Source organism: Ptychodera flava, chromosome 3, assembly GCF_041260155.1.
Source record: "Ptychodera flava strain L36383 chromosome 3, AS_Pfla_20210202, whole genome shotgun sequence".
NCBI classification, from domain to species: Eukaryota; Metazoa; Hemichordata; class Enteropneusta; family Ptychoderidae; genus Ptychodera; species Ptychodera flava.
Genome location: NC_091930.1, coordinates 48,314,932 through 48,337,587, shown reverse-complemented (window position 1 = coordinate 48,337,587; position 22,656 = coordinate 48,314,932). Strand labels below are relative to the sequence as shown.

The window sequence follows — 22,656 nt, the reverse complement described above, 5'->3', positions numbered from 1 at the left end:
AGAGACAGAGACAGACAGAGACAGACAGAGACAGTCAGACAGACAGACAGACAGACAGACAGACAGACAGACAGACAGACAGACAGACAGACAGACAGACGGACGGACCTACAGCCGGATAGATAGATAGATAGACAGAAAGAGAGACAGAGAGACGTTGACAGACAGAAATGATGAAAGACATAAAAGAAGACAGGGAGAGGCTTTACATGAAACTAAACCACACGCCCGAGCTTTGAACACCTGAAATATTTCCTTACACTTAAGTGCCACGCATTGAAACACGTGAAGCAAATATGTGTCGCTTGTTTATGTGTCGAGAAATTTGCGCGCGAATGTAATAGATTCCTAGTTTGCCTCGTTTTAGTACTTATCCTCAAACAAGATCTAATTGCCTGTGATCCAATTCAGGTATTAAACGTTGTTGATACATTTAATAGTCTTGTGAAGTCAAATACTGTGTATTAGATTCTGGTGGTTTTCCAATTAGATCGAGTCTCTTAATTGGACAGGTATGAATACAAACATTAAATGATTGTATGACTTGAATGTATTAATTTTTCCACTTATAGAAGGCCTGTATATATAATATTGCGTATATAGAAACACGCGTACCAGTCTATTATTTAGGTCAGTGTCTCGAGAGTTTACTCACAGGAATATGGCTATCACGTCAGTAACGGTAATATGCGCCTCGAAAGTGAAAGACTTAAACTTTTGATAAAATTGTCCTCGGAAATCCTTCATCCATTCTCATTTAAAAAACAAAAAATAATAATCAGTGGATCACGTCGCAAATGTTGGTACTCAGGAGAAACAAATTATCCAAGAATTACCGATATTTGAAATTCAAAATGGCCGCCACAATCTCTGTGTTAACTCTATGGAGAAAAAATAAAATTTTCTACTTTCAAAAAGAATAATTATCCATGAGTCACACACATCTCAACCATTTGCTAGAAGTAGAACGATAGAGTTGTAAACGAGTTGATGGCAACCAGTACTTTAAAGCTACTATTATTTTGTATCAAGCTTCGTATAACACTAATGAAATGACATTAATTATAGTATCAAATATTAATTAATGTCAAATCAAGTGCTAATATTTACGATTGTAAATGCACATTGTAAGCAATGTACCCCAGCTTGGCAACCAAGGTTTCTATGTTAAATATTTTGAATTGGGGGGATTTGGTTCTACAAGTTTGTGTGGCACTCTGAGTAGAAATCTTTACACACTGCTGTAAATTGTCAAATGATTTCCACTGGTTGTTTCAATCACTCAGTAAAACATCAGTGTTCTGGGACAAACCTCGACACCAGATCTGAATAGCATGTTTTGATCCGGATACTATTTTTGGACCAGGGTCGTCGTGTGACGGCAGCCACAAACCGATGGTGGGTCGGTTAAATAGCACAGCAGTACTATACATGACTAACACATAACCATAATCCGCTTGCCACAAAACAAATCTACTTGATATTGATATCTGAAATTCGAAACACTCAAAAGGGGTTTTCGTAGAAGATTGACAACAAATGTTCTGTCCCGCGATGATGTGTTTCCGAAATCAAACACTTAAACAAAGAATTGAACACGTTGACCTTATTTCCGTAAGTATCGTAATATTCTTACCGCACGATTGAACTCCGTCGCCCGGCACGGGGCCGTGCGAAAGGAAAATTTAGGTGTACGAAAATTTATTGTATTTCAGGCGGCGCTTATTAGAATTGCAATGAATGCTTTAGAAATGTCAACGAACGATAGGAAGGAATTATTTTTCTTGAGTTTTTTTATGAATCCAGTATTATGGCATAGTTTAGTTCTTATACGGTATCAAGCACAGTCTAATGCATGTTCGAAGTCGTATTGTCAAAGTCTCGTGTTTAAAGAAACCACATTTCCTTGCCATCTTAATTTCAAGCTGAAGGTTATAACTTTCGTTACAGAGAAGAGTGTCAGTGTTTGTTCACTTGACGCATGCTCAAATTTCAACTCTAAGGGTTTCAATCGCCGTAAAAGAGTTGCTACTGGCGCAATGACATCACAGGTCACTGAACAATTTCTTGTATGATGGCAACTTAACGGCATTCTCAATAAAAACGGCGAACATTTTGTGGCTCCGCTACGACAAACGTGAGAGCAGACAGACAAGACAGACAGACAGACAGACAGACAGACAGACAGACAGACAGACAGACAGACAGAGACAGACAGACAGGAGAGATAGAGACAGAGACAGACAGAGAAAGACAGACAGAGAGTCAGACAGGCAGGCAGACAGACGGATATATAGAGACCGACACAACGGACGCAAAAGTAACATCAAAGAGTGGCAGACTGACTGACAGAACCAAAGGGGTATAGAGTACATTCGTTCAAACTTTTCAAACGTTTTGAAGCTTTGCAAAAGATATTCAGAAAGTCAAAAAATAGTTTAGCATTCTATTTATAGGAGAAGATATTATTTCTCCAACAGTGTTTACTCTACAACTGGCAAAGACTGTCTCCGTCAACTCTTATCTACCATTCATAAATACATTGCGTGTAAATCGTACGAGTGACTATAAAACGTCAAAACGACACGTGGCGAAAATAAAGCAGAAACACGCCGTCGGTGATCTCTCCAGGAAGACCGTAAACTTTACGGAGCGAATGAGGAATATTAACTTCTTCCCGGTACGAGCCCGTTTATTTGTATCTCGCTGTATGAATGGCCGCGGATTGTCACTGGCGAATGATCCAATTCTTTCAGGAAAAATCAAAGGATCTTTACATCTCACTCTCGACTTTATCGTCCCAGTTTAAGAGCTCGTTAATTTATTTGCCTTGCATAACAAGTAACAAGTAATACATCGCCCAGCTGCCACAGAGAGGGCGTATAATATGATGAATGTCAAAGACACGACTGTGAGTTTCTATAGGGAGGAGGATGACATCTTTTGGGAGACGTTTCCGTAGAAAACGAGCGGGCGAGGGAGGGGGGCAACTACACGTGATCGCTTGACCTGATTTCATTTTACGATGAAAAAATAAAAGTTTAAGAGAAAAGTACAACTCATGAAAAAAAAATGTCGCCCACTATTCGACATATAAGCAATGGGGTTACCTGCCTTCGGGCAACGGCTGTCCGCATTATAATAATTCAAATCAGAGAGCTTATATCGTTTTTGTTTTGTTTCTGGTGTTTTATTTGCCATATCTGATTAAAAAGTCAAGCGGAATTATTTTCCTAAGGCTTAACTTAATTCGCTTGATGTCGTTTATGAAGTATTGCTGAAGGCAGTCGATGAATATATATTCCTCATTTATTAAAATAGACATATTAGACACATTTCGACTCGTTTTCCTCGATCCTTTTTATTTCGCAGGGGTCTGGTCATTTGGTAAGAATTACTATCGTCCACTTGCATGTCGTAAATTAAGAGTTTGTATAATTTTTACATGATCATTTGCCAAACATTGGCTTTATATAATTCTGCATTGTAACTTGGTTTTCATTTTGCTGCCTATGTAACTATCCCCTGCGGTGAAATGCCATCCAATCAACGTCTTAGATTTGAGGACGTCAAACCTTCCTCATGGAGTGAGACATTTTGCCCTTTACATTGACTTTCTACATGTTGCTATAGCTGTCTCGCTTGACGAACACAAGGCCATAAAATGTGACGAAAATGTACAATATGATTAAATATTTAAGGAGATCAGTACACTGTAATGGTTCACGTGTTTCCGTTAAGGGAGAGTAGCTGCAATTCTTGGGTTTTTTCTTCATGTTTTCGTTTTTCAAGTCAACTACCGTTTCTTGTTCAACTTCCTAAGGCATGTTGAAACACCTACTATTTAGCTTGTCAAGGTAGCGTCTTCACGTATAAAATGCACTGTTATTGTTTACATTTGAATTCTAGTCCGGACTATAATTCACTTGACAACAATAACAATGCAGTCTACACATGTACAGGCTGAGTTGGTAATCTGAATACCGTGTATCTCAAAATGCTCTGGGGAGTAGTACAAGAAACTTAAGTTGATATTGGGGAAAAAATAATGAAAATAAATTTGTCTAAACTCGCAGCCACTGGCCCTTTACTACAATTTATCACGTGACTCTGCAACGCCATATTGTCAGACATTAACCGTCTGAGGGTACGCCGACGTTGGCGTGACGACAGTACTCTAGAATTTACGGTTCTTCGCAGAGCAGCTTTCAAAGAGACGCCGCTGATGAACACATAGACTGCACAAAGCAATAAAAATCCAAACCGAAGCTGGTCCTTCCAGCGTCTTTTTTAATGATACTTATCTTATAGCATTGCGTGTAATATTGGTGAGACATTTGTGTGAGAAAGACTTTCAAAACATTTCCCTTCCAAAATGTACGTGTGTCCGGTGGGGTGGGGGTGTTTGTATGTGTGGGGAAGAGACAAACAAATTAACAGATAAAAAATCGTTTCTATTTTAGAACTGAAAAATGTATTCTTTAGGTCAATTACAAATCCGAAATCGGAAATTGTTCTGCGCTGCAGTTGTTTTGTGATACGGCAGAGTCATCGCACTTCTTCGTTCAAAATTCTAAACAAATCCACTAGTTTGCTCTCTCAATTTAACCATAATTTTCCCTATAAGGTAGTTGTCCAATGTATGTCCACGAAGGTCAGATGAACATGTGAACGTTCAGATGAAAATTTGACCGTGTGTTTTTTACTATAATCTGATCACATCCTCACTTATCCAAAGCGCTATCATAAAGCTCATGGATATTTAATCAGCTGTTGTATGGTCCTCATCAATAGGACATCAACAAGGTCACCTCAGACAATGTCAAAAATCCACGACCGTTTTCTATATGTGCCTACATCATTTATACTTAGGCGTTCAATATCCGTCCGTCCAGTCAGTAATGGATGAGCACATCGGGCGAGTCGGAGGTGTAATTAAAGAGCTGCATTTCGGTCGTAAAACCGTGATAAAGGAGAGGCCGGACCTCTGTCCCTGTAATTAAACAGACAACGCAATAAAAGTTGTTTTGTATCCATAACTGCCTTTAGCTAGAGTCGTCACGTAAAATCTGTCAATAATTTATGTTGTAATCTACCAGTGCATTAAAAAGAGTTTTGATGTATGCTACTCATTTTCACGTGTTGGTTTATCATTAGACAGCTAAGATTGATCTGGTCAGCGCCTCGAAAGCCAAAGATTTCAACTTTTGCTCAAACTTTCCTCAGGGAACCTTTCAACTTACTCATACTAATTCAGAAATAAAAATCAGGGGTAGCCGAGTAAATTTTGGCAACAGAGAAAGAAATTACCTCACATTTGATGATATTGAAATTCAAAATGGCCGCCATCTCTGTGATAACTCTGTGGGGAAAAGTAAATTTCGATTTTCGAAAAAAAAAACCCAAAAAACTATAGTTGAAATTTGACTCATACTAGGAACAAAAAAATGATCCCCTACAATCGGTAGATTTTTCAGAAAAGAATTGTAAAACATGAGACTTCGAATATCTGTCCCCGAGGCTCAGACCTAACGTACATCAACGTCACCAACATCACACGCCAGCACAGTGAACTATCGCCGTGCTTCCTCGGTGGCTGTCAACGACGTCCCGTCTCCGACGTGACATCGTTATTATCCTTGGCACAGATCGGAAACATGCGTCGCCGCCGATATTCCTTTTTCTACACCTTGATGTGAGCCATTCCGGTTTTTACACAATATTAACTAGCAATCGGGGGATTTAATACGTCAAGACCGATCACCGAGGCTAATTGTGTATGCCGAAGGAAAGTTCGGTTTATTGTTCAGCGAAATGTCGTTATAATCTTCTTAAAAAGAGACCAGGGGATTACCACAGGACAATTCACAACTTCAACGCACTAGCAGAACTGCAGGTTTGATGTGAATCCCCTGCAGTGGAATTTCAAAATAATGCAAAGCATATTTTTCTTCAAATGAAAAATCTAGCCTGAAAATTAGGACATAAACACAACAAAACAAGTGTTAGATTTCTCTCAGCCGTACGTCACTGGACACGTGGAATTGAAATTCCGGGCGCCTTATGATAGCAGAGATATATCTGGATTGAGCTAGGAGCGATATCACAACTGGGGTCTAACCAGAAAGTAATGATTTTTCTGCCGATTGAATTACGAGTTGGAATCTCCAGTGAACGGATCAACGGCGCTTTTCATCCCCCCGGCCGGGCTGACATGATAATATTCTGATATTATTTATGGCGTTGCTCGCCTACGTGATGTCACAACAAGCCAAATCGTAAATTCGACTTTGAAGGCGCGAATTAAAATTAATGAGAGATTCAGACTTCAGCGATTAATGAATGACAATCGATATGTCATGAGCATTGTATATCACTGCCCATTATTGGACCATACAGCGCTATGTGCGCAATATCCTACCGTAGAGACAAATGCATAAAGAGTAAAAAAATCGTCTCAATTCATTGGCATTATCACTTACAGCTTCTAACAAATCCATTACACCGGCCTTTCTTGACCTATTGCTTTTCTTAATCCTTTTCTTTTGGACTTCTTTGATTTACAATCAATCGCTTCTTTCAAATGATATTTTAATATAGGTTTCCGAACGTCACAACTTCAAATGCGCTCCCGCCATATATCAGTTGTCGATCTTTTGATGTGTTTTTAAGGCGATCGCAGAGTCTTTGAGGAAATCCATATCTGCACGGCCATGCTTGGTGGTTCTCACTGCCCTGACTCCGTTTTATTGAACCAGCATTTAAAATCAACTAGATATGCCGAAAGTGCCGTGGCTGTGCCGAAATCTCCAAGACTTTGCAGTTTGTTCGTCCCAGCGCAGTTGGAAGTTATGACGTAGCAAATTTTCAATACTCGAGATCTTGCATCGTTACATACCGACCACGCCAAAATTCGATAATTGTACGCTGTTAGACGATGTCAGAGCCACGCCAAAGACTGCACACGATTGTATGTGCTTACAGAATAAATAAACGCCACAAATATGTTCCATAACTGTCGAAATTAAGTCATAACGTAGGTCAGAGCCGGTCTGTCTAAGCTCACGGTCATGAGATGATAATGCGCCTGCGTCAAATGCTGGATGATGACGTAATTGTGACTCTATGCATGCAGGTAATGTCGACAAACAGATACCAGATGTAAACTGAATGTGCTCACGTGGTTTACAACAGGTTCATTACATAGTACTAAGCTTCACAGAACAACCAGATATTTTTCAGATCATTTTATGTAGCAGGTTTAATCAACATTCGCACACCCTACTTTAGTAATAATCACTAATTACAAAACTTCATTTAATATTCAAATGAGCTGGTTATTAACTTGACATTGTTCAATGCTTCATGGGATAATTAGATGTCTATCAGATCAACAGCACGTTGTAGCACGGTTCATCAAATTTAATGCTGTAATTTCGGAGTTATATGACTAATTACAAAGTTCGTTAAATATGCATATGAACACTTAATTAACTGACATTGCTCAGTGCTTCACGCGACAATTAGATCATTATCAGATCAATATCTGTAGCATGTTTCACCAAATTTGGTGCCATAATTTAAGAGTTATATAACTAATTACAAAGTTCATTAAATATGCAATTGAACCCTTAATTAACGTCACACTACTAAATGCTTTACACGACAGTTAGATATCTGTCGGATCAGTATCTGCAGCAGATTTCATCAAATTTTGTGAAGTTATTTTGGAGTTATATGACTAATTAGAAAACTTTATAAAATATGCAAATGAGCTATTTATTAACTTGACACTACTCGATACTTCACAGTAAAATTAGATTTCTATCAGATCAATATTTGTAGCTGGTATCATCATATTTGGTGTAGGAATTTAAGAGTTATATCACTAATTACAGAAGTTCATTAAATATGCCAATGAGCAGATAATTGACATGACACTAACAATATCATCATAATGTTCTGAGATTGTCATCAGTGAAAATTTTCATGAAATTTTGTACCGTTTTCTTCATAAATGTAGACACTGTCATTACTGTCTTCATGGGGAAACCACTATATGAAAAAAAAGATATTTCATAACTTCGTTAATATGCAAGCCACACTAACCAAAATCTAATCAGTTCTTACAATTAGCATATGATACCTGTCTACCGAATTTGACTTGAATCCGTTACGCGTTCTTGCGATATCGTGTAAACAGACAGACAGAAAGAAAGACAGACGCGCACACTCACAGACAGGCAGACAGACAGACAGACAAACAGATAGACAGACTTCAGTTCGACATTACTCACTTGTGTGAACACATGAGCTAAAATGCTTTGTCAAACCACAGCCCATCCCGAGTATAAACACTTAGCCACGTTGTGACAAAAGATTTAAATCGCGATTGTCATGAGCTTTAATATGTGTGTGCTCATTAGCTCTATCCAAGAAACACGGAATATTATTCACGCTTATATTCGATACATTACGGTTACTCTATCCAACAGTGTAACCGTGAATATATACATCCCTTTTTCGAGTGCATGAGGTCACAAGCGCGGCAAAGAAATAGCGGGATTTTTCTCAGTCTCGCGTAAGCCATCGCTAGATCTCTTCGTTCCAGTTTTGAACCTGAAAATGCCTAACATTTCGCGCCAAGAAACAAATTTAGCGAACTTGACACAAGAAAAGTGTGGGGTCATGGTTCTATTTTCGATTTTTTGGACATTTACTTTGTGACCAACACAAGGTGGTTGCAGTTGGACAGACAACCAAGCAACACAGCAGTGATATTCACTATATCATGAACAAAATCTGAAGGGGAATACGAAAAACCCTACAAAAACATGAAGGGCAAAGGGGGTTGGCTTGTCGTCATAGGTGACACCAGTCTCATTGTGAATCTAAATACAGGGGCTGACGTTACTCTTTAGAATGGCGAAAGGTTCTGTCTTCAGCTTGTCATAAAATGCATTTAGTGCATTATAATCGTGACAAACGACCATGTGTGAATGGAAGTTCATTTTAACGGTAATTTTCATGACATATGTAATATGACTGATGCATCTGTCAGTTAGTTGAAGCACACATATTGTGAAATCGACATGGTATCAATGCCCTATAGATCATCATAAGTTACCAGGGTTCAACAATGCGTCGGCAAGGACCATGACGCATTGACACGGTCTGTCCGCGTCGCATTGTTTGTGACTGCAGGACAAAAAAATAACGTTAATCCGCCCTCACGTTCGGTAATAAGTCATGAAGGTCGATTTAATCTGCTCACGTAATTATCAGGATAGGCACAAGCCGCGGCGATCGTTGCCAAAATGTCGCACACCGCGCTATAAAAGCCAAACGAACGGAACTTCACAGAGACGCAGCGCCAAATGCGTCCAAGTATTCGCAGACACGCATCCGCGCAACACGTAATTTTTACCTGTTGGCTATCTTGGTGAATAAACTATACTTTATAACTACAAACGAACATTCCGACGAACCTGCAGTGTTTTTAATCAAGATTTACTTGCTCTATACTCGCATTTCTTGCTTGTTAATATTCTCTCTGCCACTGCCTGGGAGCAGACGCCGACCATTGGCAGCACATCACGCGTTTTATCGCCTGGAATTTACCGAGAGATCACGCGACGTCATCTGAAACCCCGATTTCTTTCAGTTTTACTATGCAGTCAAACATAATTTTGGCGAAAAAACCAAACAACAAATAAAGAATGCAAAGCAGAAATATCATGGATATGATAATCGCGAATAATAATACCCTGTCCTTGGCGGAGTATTGATAAAGTAAACGATAACATGTCAAAATGGTTCATGACTTTTGAAATTATATTAAGAAATGAGGTACACATGATTATTAAAGTGATAATTATGATTGGCGCAGACGTGACTCCCCGAAGGTGAATTTCATTATTCAGTTGGACCACACACTGTGACTCATGTAATACATTGTGCGTCTTTGTTTGTTTTCGTTTTCTATTTCACAAATTTCCAAATCAAAGATACATTTAAGGTAGCTAGATACCTTATAGACACTTTCAGATTTTAATTTTTTTCTCAGTTATAGAAGTCCCAAACCCAAATAAAGTATATATTTTCTGAAAGCCCTGATATTTGGAAATCCGACCATGCACAGTACATTGTCATTATTTGTATAATAGTCACGTGACAAACATTTTGCTGAACCTTCCAAAATCACGATTTCCGGTTAAAAGTTATGCAATGGCAAGCTTTGGCAATGCCCTTGAAAGTTCATAATATTTCACAAATCTCAGTTTGAACTTTTGTTTTGGAATAAATTAGTAAAAAAAGGTTTTTCTGCGACAAAAAAGGAATGCAGGCGTGATAAAGTAAAATTAGCTGAATTCACCTTGCCGTGTATCAAGCACTTATTTTGCTTTCTTGAGGTAAACGCTCGTCGATTTTGCAATTCACGTCACGGTTCTGAGGCCTTAGCCTGAAAATTCAAAATTTCATCTGTTCACTTTGTCCCACGTTTGCCCGTATGTACTACAAGTGTGGTTCGGGAAATGTCCAAGCACCCTTAGCGTGTATTGCTTTAGTTCAACAGTTATTACAGAAATAACGGGCGACGCGCTGACCATTAACCCGTTAATTTGGCTTTCCTCGAGCCCGCGCCCACAAATAAACGTTAATGGTCAGCGCGGAGTCTGTTATTTCCAATATATTATCAGCGAACCCAAGAAAACCGTCAAAATTTCCGAAAATTACAGGAGCGAACGACAACTGGGCCCGAGAAACTGAGCAATACGCGACGCATTGTCACGTGCGCTGTAAAAATTGGCAAATCCGGAGATGTTTTCAGAAAATAAGTATCTCAACTTGACCTACAAGTTTTCCATTTTATTTTGTGATTGATTATGATTTACGTCTGAGTTGTGAAGTTACGATACTTTGAGTTGTTAATCTTATTATTTATATTCACGGGCATGTAGAGAAACCATTACTGTGTATTTGTGGTCAGTCACGTGGTTCAGCTCGCCCAATCAAAATGCGACGGGCAGGGCATGGTAATATAATGATGCTTAAAGTAACAGAATGGGGAAGAGCGTTCGAAGTGTTCTGGCGTCCGATTCACACTACCAAAGGTGAACAGTAAATATTCTGCTAGAAGGCATCTCACAAAGGGAGAACCATTTACGACAGACAAGTTAGTGCGTGTTACTAGTGCCACCTCCCGTCACTAAAACGAGGCTTGGTGCAATGCATCCCGGGAAACCCGCAGAGAGGCGCATCTCACTTTCTCATCCAGCTCAACAGTCCGTCAGTCGAGTCGACTAGCAAAGTGCGCCAAATTGCCGATGCACCTGGGATAAAAGCAGGTTTGAAAATTCTACAGCGGTGAGTCTGTCTCCGATTAATATACTGGTTTTCATCTCAATTCTATTGCTTTTCTTTTTGCTTTTTTTTTATTTTTTTGTAATTCGGAACTCCATTGGCTTCACAAAGGGATTTAATCACTTGATTCAATCGAAATCGTTCGTGTCCGTCTCGGCAAAGAGTTTCACACATTTCGTTGTATCTTCGCTCACGGTTCCTTTTCATCGCAATTGATAATTTGCAATCGCTATTGGTGTATGGCTTCAATTTTATCTACTGTCATCGCTGGGCTGGCGTATGCAAGCTTCGGTCTGCACAAAAAACTTACACCTGTCGATCAAAATAAGTTGGTTTACACAATTTTCATTTAGCTTTTGTAGCGAGAACGTACGAGAAGAAGCAAAAATTGATTTCTTTCAGCGTCGTACTATTAATATATATTTATTTTATATTGAATTTGTTCTCTGTGTAATGACAATCAGTCCATATCGCCATACTGACAGACGTAATCAGTATTCAATGCTTTACCTCCATGCGGTGGCTTCGCTCTGACAGTTTCACAGAAGATGGCCTTTGCGGTTTATTCATTTTTTATTCGCTGGAACGAGATAGTCGTAAATACTTACTAATAAGTGATCCCCTGCATGTTAAGACTCACGGTAGATGTCAGCAAGCGTGAAAATGCAGTGCTTCGTCAAATCGCGTGTTTTGCTCTAATTTTGTGATCGATATGGGACTGAATACAACTCTCCCTTCCCCCTCCTTCTCCTTCTCCTCCACTCATCATCATCATCATCATCATCATCATCATCATCATCATCATCATCATCATCACCACCACCATCACCACCACCATCACTATCATCATCATCATCGTCGCCGTCGTCATCGTCAATGTTCTCGCCGACATTGTCGCAGTAGTCATCGTATTGGACAGCGACGTCGTCGCCACCGTCATCGCCATCCCCTTCATCATCATCATCATCGTCCATCATCATCATCATCATCATCATCATCATCACCCACCACCATCACCACCACCATCACTATCATAATCATCATCGTCGCCGTCGTCATCGTCAATGTTCTCGCCGACATTGTCGCAGTAGTCATCGTATTGGACAGCGACGTCGTCGCCACCGTCATCGCCATCCCCTTCATCATCATCATCATCATCATCATCATCATCATCATCCATCATCATCATCGTTGTCGTCGTCGTCGTCGTCTTCGTTGTCGTCGTCTGCGTTGTCTTCTTCTTCGTCGTCATTATCATCGTGTGCACATATCATAGTCTGTTTTAACACTAAAAGAATTGTCCGTTATTAGTTTTATGTACACGTTTTCTTAACCTCTCTGTTGGTTTGTGCTCCACTAAATGATAAAACTGGCATTTAATGTAATTATAAGGATACACCAAACAATTTGATGACGTCACCATGGGCTGTGTAATTTTCAGTGACGGGTAATTGCTCGTTTGAAACATGAAATGATACTAATTGAGCGTTTCCTTTCAATGATGTATCGTGTGGGGAAAAATTGTAGTATTTTCAGTATCTGCATAATGGAACTACTATGTTTTTTCAATTATCAATTTGCGAGCCTAATAACATGTACAGTGTGGTGCCACACACTTCTTGAAATGTCACGGCACATTGGGGGATTTTCAACGAATGTACTGTGACAATAGCGCCGATAAAGGCCTCCACTGAGAAATGCATCTGGTCCATTAGTCTCTCTGAAAGGTTAAGAATGATAGATGGCGGTAGAGGGGAAAAAGCAACAATTTTTCATCTAAACACGGTTCATTCCAAACAACGATTTCCTGGCAACCAAAAACACAATCTCACCGAAAGTCTTCTGCTTAATCAACGATACATATACACTATAATATATATATATATATATATATATATATATATATATATATATATATATATATATATATATATATATATATATATATATGTAGTGAATGTAATATAATATGTTAGTAGGTAAGTTGCTAGGTATATATTATTATTTCGTCACTCCTTTGAATACAAGACTACATACACTCAGGTTCATGTTCAACGCAAGGCAAAGGCTCATGTTATTTCAAGGCATAACAGCATGCATAAAGCAACTCGGAGCCGTCGATGCTTTATCAACATTAACAAATTTGTCGTTCAATCAATCAATCAATCAATCAATCAATCGATATTATATTGACATAGACTGCAATTTTATTAATCATGACAAACGCGGATGTATCAGCGACGAAATTGGTTTACTGTGTGTATTAAAGCGATGTTATTAGATTTGTCCCGCTCTGAGATGCCGATCAATATTTATTTCAGGGAACGGTGTTTTCTAAGGGTTTATCAGGGTTTAGTGTTTCTTCCCTTTCTCGATTAATTTCTTACTTGATTTCTGGACAAAAGAGAGATATAAAACCTGGTTTACTTTTGCCAACAAGGATAGAATTACAACTCCTGTTCGACCTACACAAAGCTTAATCTATAGAAAGGCTGTGGCCATGATTCATCAAAGGTACGCTCATCAGTATTGTGAAATATCGGGGGTGGAAGGTCATGCCGCTGTTTTCACTGTCACTCAAACTCAGCGCTGATACTGGAAAACAACGTTGTTTGCATTCATCGCAAGGAGCTGAAAGACTATAGTGGATCAGGTTTGAAGAAAGGTTGTCAATGAGAAAATTATTCTGCCAGGAGAAAAATCCGTCACAACAGATTATGTTTGTCCTGTACAGATTCCCGTCTTACGAGAAATTTTGATCATCATATAATTCGTTGATGATAAAAGAAACGGCATAAAATGATATCCTCGAGACATAATATGACACAATACTATAAAGTGCAGTACTGTAACATAATGACATCAGTTAGAGAGACAGACAATGGTGCAAAATTATGTAAACAGTAAAAACGCATAAAACACAAGCACCCAAAAATGGCTCTCTCAGTGAATAGAGAAAGCAACATGCACAATAACTGAAAATGACAGGTCTGACTTTATTGAGAAAAATACGTGACGGTACATATGATACGGATGGAAAGTTACATACTGATACATGATTCATGATTTCAAGTCACGTAGTCATGGCGATATGACGGATATCGGTGTTCCATTTCACGCTAGGAAGGGTTTATCTAGCTTGGAATAGGTAATAGGCCTAAGGCCCGGAAAGATTCCCTATGTTACTCAACAGATTGTTCGGGTTTGCCAGTTTGCTGAAAGGCGTCTTTATTTCAAGTTAAGCAGATATTCGGACTACGTTGTAGGAGACAAAATACTTATCGTGATGTTGCTGTTTTTATTTTTCCATTATTAAAGCGAGGGTTTAATATTCTATTTCTTCAAGAGATCGATCCGATATAAGGACATTTCGGCTTTCAATAATTATGGTACATGCATTGTTCTTTCGTGTCGTTGGTTATTTGACCCCAGATGAAGTCAACTTACGAACCCAGGGACGTTAATTAAGGGATTGGTACCCCGAGTATTTAGGCAGAACTTTCTCGATTAATCTGCTCGATGACGACTTCATATTAGCTCAAACATGATAATTTATTGTAGGGTAAGAAGGAGAATAGGTACATTCGTTAGACCAGAGCCTTAGCAGCATCTCTTGCTTTATCATTGCTCACTTTGTTGGCAAACAACAACAACAACAGCAACAACAACAACAACAGCAGCAACAACAACAACAAAGATGTTACTTGAGAGGTGCGCAACAAAGTGACGCGGGTGAAAAATCGGAAATATATGTAGTACCATGAACTTCAGAATATTGTTAAGAAAAGTCTTTACAGCAAACTTTTGGGTTTTGACTGTGATGTCTTCGCTAGATGGCTGGGCGCCGTACGTTGTGAGCTCGAATCCCATCGAGAATTTACTGAAGTTTCTACCCTGGGTTGATAGCTTTACTGGTGGACAGAATTGTCCCCAAGGCTGTAGTTTGCCCAGTTCATTGCTTTGATAAGTTTGTGAGCTATGCCATGCGTTATAGCGAATGTGTGTGTGCGGGTGCTTCATGAACTCCCAAGTGTGTGGAGGGATCGCAGTCAGAAAATATTGCAACAACTTAACTCGGTTATTGAACCACTCTTTTCAAGGATGGGGATTTAGCCGAGCGGTTTTGACTGTGATGTCTTTGCTAGATGACTGGGTGATGTAACTTATGAGTTCAAATCCGGTCGAGAATTTACTGAAATTGTATCTTCTTTTGATGTGGAAGAGAGTCCATAGCATAGCTGATTTTTTCCCAGCCTATGTTCGCCACACAGTGATGTAGTGACTTGTCCCATTGGGCAAGTGATCTATGTACCCCTTTTATAAGTTAAAATATTCAAAGTGAGTAACGAGATATTCCGTTTCGTTCATGCTTAGCTGATAGAACTTTCTTACAGGAATATGCCATACGTATACGATTATACTGAGAAAATATGGTATTACCCAAGCTGAAACACTACGATAGAAAGCATTATAGGTTTTGATAGCGTTTCAGGAAATATTTATTTCATCGTTTCAGTATATTTCTATTGATATCATACATCAATGTTTAATGTTTACGTTTGTAGTCTGTTAATAACATGAAGTCGCTATCATATGGAGAGTGGATTGACATGGTTTCTTTTTATTCATTTATGGTTAAATGGTCAGTTCTTTCTGATGTTTTTTCCCGGTTTTGTTTATATTTTTAGTTTCGTTATTCTATCCGCAAAGCATGCATGTTACGATAAACAGTATTCAGCTTGTCAACTCAGCATATAAATGTGTAAACTGCGATGTTATTGTTGACAATGAAATTCAGGTCCGGACTAGAAATTCAAATGTAAACAGTAACTGCATGTTACGCATATAGGCGCTGTGTTTAACAAGCTAAACAGTTGGTGTTTCAACATGCTTTTTGGAGTAGAACAAGAACAAGACCCTGCTAGTGACATACTACTGTCCCAGTAAGCGTGAGTTTTTGTTAGATAATGATTGATTATAAGATAAACCGACAGAAAAGATACCTTTAGATATGAACAGTTTTTCAACAAAATTTCTCGGTTTTCCAGTTGTAATAATGTTAGTCGACACACTGGAAAAACAGCTTAAGGAAACCCGTATCGCTTAAAATTGTGAGTAATTAACTGGCGTCTGACGGAACGAAAAGAATTTGTCGAATCAAAAAATGTAACCTGTAGATTGTTTTCTCTTGAGTCTGGCGTCAGAAGCAATTTCTTCTGAACCACGTGATTTTTCAGTACACCTGGTAATGTTGGGAAGAAATGCTTTTTGGGTTGTACGATAAATCATTTTATTTAATAATGGGGTAATCTAGGGTCCTAGCTGCCTGAATCAGATCACATAATTTTCTTGTGCGAGAAATATGTGTTATTATCTGTGATGTAAGTATCGGTGCATTTATAGAGTGATGAAATATGGTACCCAAGCCATTCAATCCTCTAGTCGCCATATGTGTGGTGTTTTATCGGCAAACAATATAGCCGGAAAGCTGAAGGGTAACCGAACGCTGTTTTGGAATACAATTATGTAATATTTTATCATCCCTTGTGTCGATTTTGATATATCGATGACTTCAGGACATCCTTTTTATATCGGTATAATCCTTATTGGACTGAAATCATTGAGGATTATTTTGCTGAAACTGTGAACCCATGGCAACCAGGATAATTGAAAGAACTTCACTGGTACACGTCAATGGATGAAAAACATTCTGCGTATTGATTTGTTAAGAGATGTAAAGAGGCGTTTTATAAACCTTGTTGTTTAATTACTACTGACTCAGTTATATTAGAGCAAAGTCATTATCTAGTATGATATTTCACTGATGAATTGCAACTTCTTCTGGATCGCTGAATTTATTCCGCGTATTCAGATCACTGGTGATGAGCACAGCATTGCGGAAGGATTCTTGAAAGTCCTCTGATTGATCTGCACTGTTTTTATCGTTCGTACGCGTCAAAGTTTTCGTTTCGTGATTCTCAAAGTATCAGCTTACCCTTCCTTCTCTAGGTGTCAGTTTATAAGACAAATAGCTACTTCAGTCACCAAGTGAATTTTGTCCTTCCTCTTTTAAGAGGACTGCTTGCACAGTTCTAAATGCACCTGAGTCTCGATTTAAGAATTCAACTTTAAAATGTTATACATTGCTTAAATGTTTACGAGAGACGTGACTTGCGTTGTCATCAATAATACAATTATCAGAATAAGCACTCCTTGGTGTACCATTGTAGACGTTAACCTCTGAGCGCTGTCAAAGGAGGGTGTGAATTCAATCACAACACCAATATGTCAATATTAATGTTATGCATTTAAACTCGCGCGTCTTTTCAACTGATATCCCTTTCATGGTGATGCAGCACTCTATATGTATGTACACGTCTGTCTGTGCGCGTGTCTGTATGTTTGTATGTATGTATGTCTGTCTGTCTGTATGTCTGTCTGTCTGTCTGTCTGTCTGTCTGTCTGTCTGTCTGTCTGTCTGTATGTATGTATGTATGTATGCATGCATGCATGCATGCATGCATGCATGCATGCATGCATGCATGCATGCATGTATGTATGTATGTATGTATGTATGTATGTATGTATGTATGTATGTATGTATGTATGTATGTATGTATGTATGTATGTGTGTGTGTGTGTGTGTGTGTGTGTGTGTGTGTGTGTGTGTGTGTGTGTGTGTGTGTGTGTGTGTGTGTGTGTGTGTGTATGTATGTATGTATGTATGTATGTATGTATGTATGTATGTATGTATGTATGTATGTATGTATGTATGTATGTATGTATGTATGTATGTATGTATGTATGTATGTATGTATGTATGTATGTATGTATGTATGTATGTATGTATGTATGTATGTATGTATCTATGTATGTATGTATGTATCTATGTACGTATGTACGTATGTATGTATGTATGTATGTATGTATGTATGTATGTATGTATGTATGTATATATGTATGTATGTATGTATGTATGTGTGTGTGTGTGTGTGTGTGTGTGTGTGTGTGTGTATGTATGTATGTATGTATGTATGTATGTATGTATGTATGTATGTATGTATGTATGTATGTATGTATGTATGTATGTATGTATGTATGTATGTATGTATGTATGTATGTATGTATGTATGTATGTATGTATGTATGTATGTATGTATGTATGTATGTATGTATGTATGTATGTATGTATGTATGTATGTATGTATGTATGTATGTATGTATGTATGTATGTATGTATGTATGTACGTATGTATGAATGTTTATATGTATGTTTCTATCTGTGATTCTTGGGCAGACCTTCAGGAAAAGGGAAATCCTTGAAGACTTAAATTTTACGTTCAGTTATCTTCAGATTTAGATGAAGATAGGACTTGCGGTATTCACATTGCCATTGAAATCATCGATGCTTAGGATTATTATTCTGTATGAGAGGTAACGCTGATATTTCAAGCGAACGCAACAGCAGATGATGTGCCCTTTGGTCATGATTTTAATGTTGAAATTTTAATTCTTTCGTTGAAGTATTTCAGTGAGGTGGAAGGTCACGGGATATCACCGCCTTATATTTCCTTTCAGGATGCGTAACACTCACATAGTATACTGAGTAGTTTGATTGTACTTTGCATTTTGAGAGAGAGAGAGAGAGAGAGAGAGAGAGAGAGAGAGAGAGAGAGAGAGAGAGAGAGAGAGAGAGAGAGAGAGAGAGAGAGAGAGAGAGAGTATTCAAGGGGATTGGTGATTATTCATTGAAGGGTTGTCGGCTGTTTTTGAGCTCCCTCATTACTGGCGAGAAGATGCTTTCATTTCCTTAGACCAATCGCAAGATTACATCGAGAGGAAATTGGTTTTCCATCAAAACAGTTCCCCGCAAAACCCTCTGAGATAATGACCAGTTGATTTCAAGGCGTAAACAGTCGTAAGGAGCACAATCTTGCCAAGGAGCGTTAAGATAAGACGTAATCACCATCGCACGGACACTGACTTGTAATTGACTACTTCGTCTTGCTAAGAAGCTTCAATATAGTCAATACAAAAATGAGAAAAGCAAAAGAACTGTTGTCATGTTATGCATAGAATACTCTTCCTATAGTTACACTTTGAGGTTTGCTTCTGTGGTTTAATCAAAGATTTCACGTGAAGGAAGTAAGCAGCGAATTCCATGATTTCATTTCTTCACGGATGCATCTTCGTGTAAGTAGAGACGATCAAATGATATCGTCGGACTGTGGCACTGTAGTTGGAGAGTGTTTAATAATAATCCACAAATATTCACACAAGTTGTGCTCAAAGCGCTTTACATATTATTACCCCTGGTCGCTGGACCTAATATGATACCACTCAACTCCCTGGGAGAAACAACAGCTCACAATGTGCAGCCAATTAGCGCAGCACCACATTACAACCACTGTCCTACCAGGTACCATCACTCCTGGGTGGGAGAAGCAATGAGGAATAAGTGCCTTGCTCAAGGACACAACACCATGGCCATGCCGGGGCTCGAACTCACCATCTTGTTATCGTGCGTCCAATGCTCTAGCCACTGGCCTATGACGGCTCCTCAAAATTAGTATCTCGAAAACGTAGCTACCCTTGTGGTACAAGACGAATTTTTCGTCCGAGCTGAATATTTCGTGTCGTCAATAGTGACAACGTAAATACTATGTTTAATAATAGAAGCACCGAACGAACTTAGCTGCATCGACTATGCAACTGCAGTGAAAAGTTAAAGTTTATTCTACACAAGACGTTTTAATTATGTCCCTAAATACGGAAATGTAGGCAGAGGTCATTTCTGAACACCCTCGGAGGATAATTTATCAAGCGTTTTCATTGAAAGTTGAAAGGTAAACCAAATAAAGGTATTCGACTCGAAAGTAGAAGACTTACACTTTCGCTCAAATTTTCCTCTAGGAATCTTTCAACCCTACACTTTCAAAACCAATAATAAAAAGCGGGCGTCACCGTGCATATTTTGGCACAGGAGAAACAAATTAACCAAGATTTACCGATATTTTGAATTCAACATGGCAGCCATCCTGTGTTAATTATATGAAGAAAAATAAAATATTCGATTTCAAAAAAGTTTTTCTTACTCAAAGGCCTTCAAAATGAACCTCAACAAGTCGTAAATTTTATCCTCCATTTTGTCCCCTTAAGTGCCCATAACGTTTCGCAATTTCCCCAATTTCGTTTTCACATTAAGCTGAACATCGCAGTGCCTTGTAATGATTAATTTGTTGTGGATACATGTTATCATCGAAATATGCAATACGAATAGGGTACGCAAATACCGGGGTCAAAAAGTTGAGGTCATGACCTCCATTTGACCCAAGATTGGCAAGTTTCTTTGAAAATATTTAGTTTACAATGTTTTAGTAAAATGCATTATACATTTCGCTGGTCCTTCAGTCAGAGAAGAATTTCACTGCTATACAGTTTCTCAACTCTAGCGTGTATAAGTGATCGCTGTTCACCAAACCAGCCTGGTTGAAAACCACTCAATTCAATCAGCGAAGGCATTCATTCGTGTTGTGGTGAAATTCTTTCAAGTGCAACGAAATGAAGCCTCCTGGAGGTACAATGCGTGCGTAAAAGAGCTATTTTTCACTGACATTAGCATGAAATTTTAGCTTGCCTGACACGAAGCAGTATTTTGAAGACACAAACAAAGCGTCACCTGTCATCGGGGGCACTCTGCTTCAATTTGACACCGACGCTCGTGTTTCGAGCTATCATGTTTTCTATCGCTCAAGAACTCACAATTTCTCTGTCCTTTTATCGTTTTTTTTTTCACGTGATATTTTTTCCTTAGACAGAACCGTTGGATTCATTAGTGTAAGGTTGAAAATACTATTCCCTCAAGAGTAATGAGTTTTCGTTGTAGTTTACTGAAATAGACGTCCGTTGCAGTCAAGGGGTCTTTTGAAAAATAACATTTGAACCAAACTCTCTCTCTCTCTCTCTCTCTCTCTCTCTCTCTCTCTCTCTCTCTCTCTCTCTCTCTCTCTCTCTCTCTCTCTCCTCTCTCTCTCTCTCTCTCTCTCTCTCTCTCTCTCTCTCTCTCTCTCTCTCTCTCTCTCTCTCTCTCTCTCTCAGTATTCCGAACCCACAACTCTATATTTGTCCTCTCGAAATGTTTCTCAATGCATTTACGTTCTGTAAGGATAAACATTTAAAGTGGTAGAGTTTTCTGTTTGCACTGATGTAAGGGTAGAGAGATAGAGTAAAGGTCTTGAAGAATGTTCAAGGAAGAGATGGGAATATTTTGTTCTGGAATGTTATATAGTCGTTCACGTAAATACTAAAATCTTAATTAGCCAAGTTGGCGACTGAGGAAAATTGGATGTACATTTCAAAGGCTGGTGCAATTAGTAAACTATTGACAAGCCTCGTACAGTACTATTCGAACAGATAATATTGCAAAAACATACAACCAGATTTAAAACACTGAGTTTCTATTGCCAGTTCTTCGGCTAGCACTTCAGTCTGCGGTGTCCTTGTCTCCGGTATGAAGTCGATTCGGCAAAAGGACGTTTGAAACACGCGATTTCCGTAAAATATCCCTTTAACATGAAAAAGATTTAATGAACAACTTTGTACACATCTGTTCTATTTATGTCCGCCTTGCTTTGTAATGAGACTTCTCCAAAAAGCACAAATTGTATTATTTTGTCGGTTTTCCGTGGCATTCTTTGTGTGACCATTTTCAAATCAACGTAAAATGAGCGTGTGAGGCATCTCCTGCTGTCACGGGACTTTACCTTTCAATAAGGCTTATTATCGACCGTTTATCTATGAAAACATTGCGCTGTGCATAAAAATTGAAACATGTAACATTCTATTTGTGTTTTATGCCGGCCATTTATTTAGTCCATGCACAGTGTACGTAATGGATTATATATATTATCAAGGCGTGAAGAATTATACATTTGAAATTTTCCTATCTTATATATATATATATATATATATATATATATATATATATATTTATATATATATATATATATATATAATATATATATATATATATATATATATATATATATATATATATATATATATATATATATATATATATATATATATATCAGAGTACAGTTAGATAACCAGAGACGCGCATTTATTATTTACAGAATTTGAAAAATTCTTCGTTTCATGCATTTCAAGGTACCACACCGTCACTAAATCGTTGGAAAGAAGCTGAAGTGACCTCGAACGTAACGAACGAAAAATTCCTGTTCATGTTTTAAGAAATTCATGTGGGATGCGTATCGTAATTGTTTCTTGGAG

At 38.4% G+C, this 22,656-nt stretch overlaps 1 protein-coding gene across 1 annotated transcript in view; it reads left to right on the top strand.

Annotated features, from left to right (window-relative positions):
* The first annotated feature begins 11,157 nt into the window (after positions 1-11,157).
* LOC139129352 (adhesion G protein-coupled receptor L2-like) overlaps positions 11,158-22,656 on the top strand; it is a 34,636-nt gene continuing 23,137 nt past the window's right edge. Inside the window, exon 1 of the mRNA XM_070694986.1 lies at positions 11,158-11,367. The gene's annotated coding sequence lies outside the window, so the exon portion shown is untranslated. The remainder of the gene's footprint in view (positions 11,368-22,656) is intronic.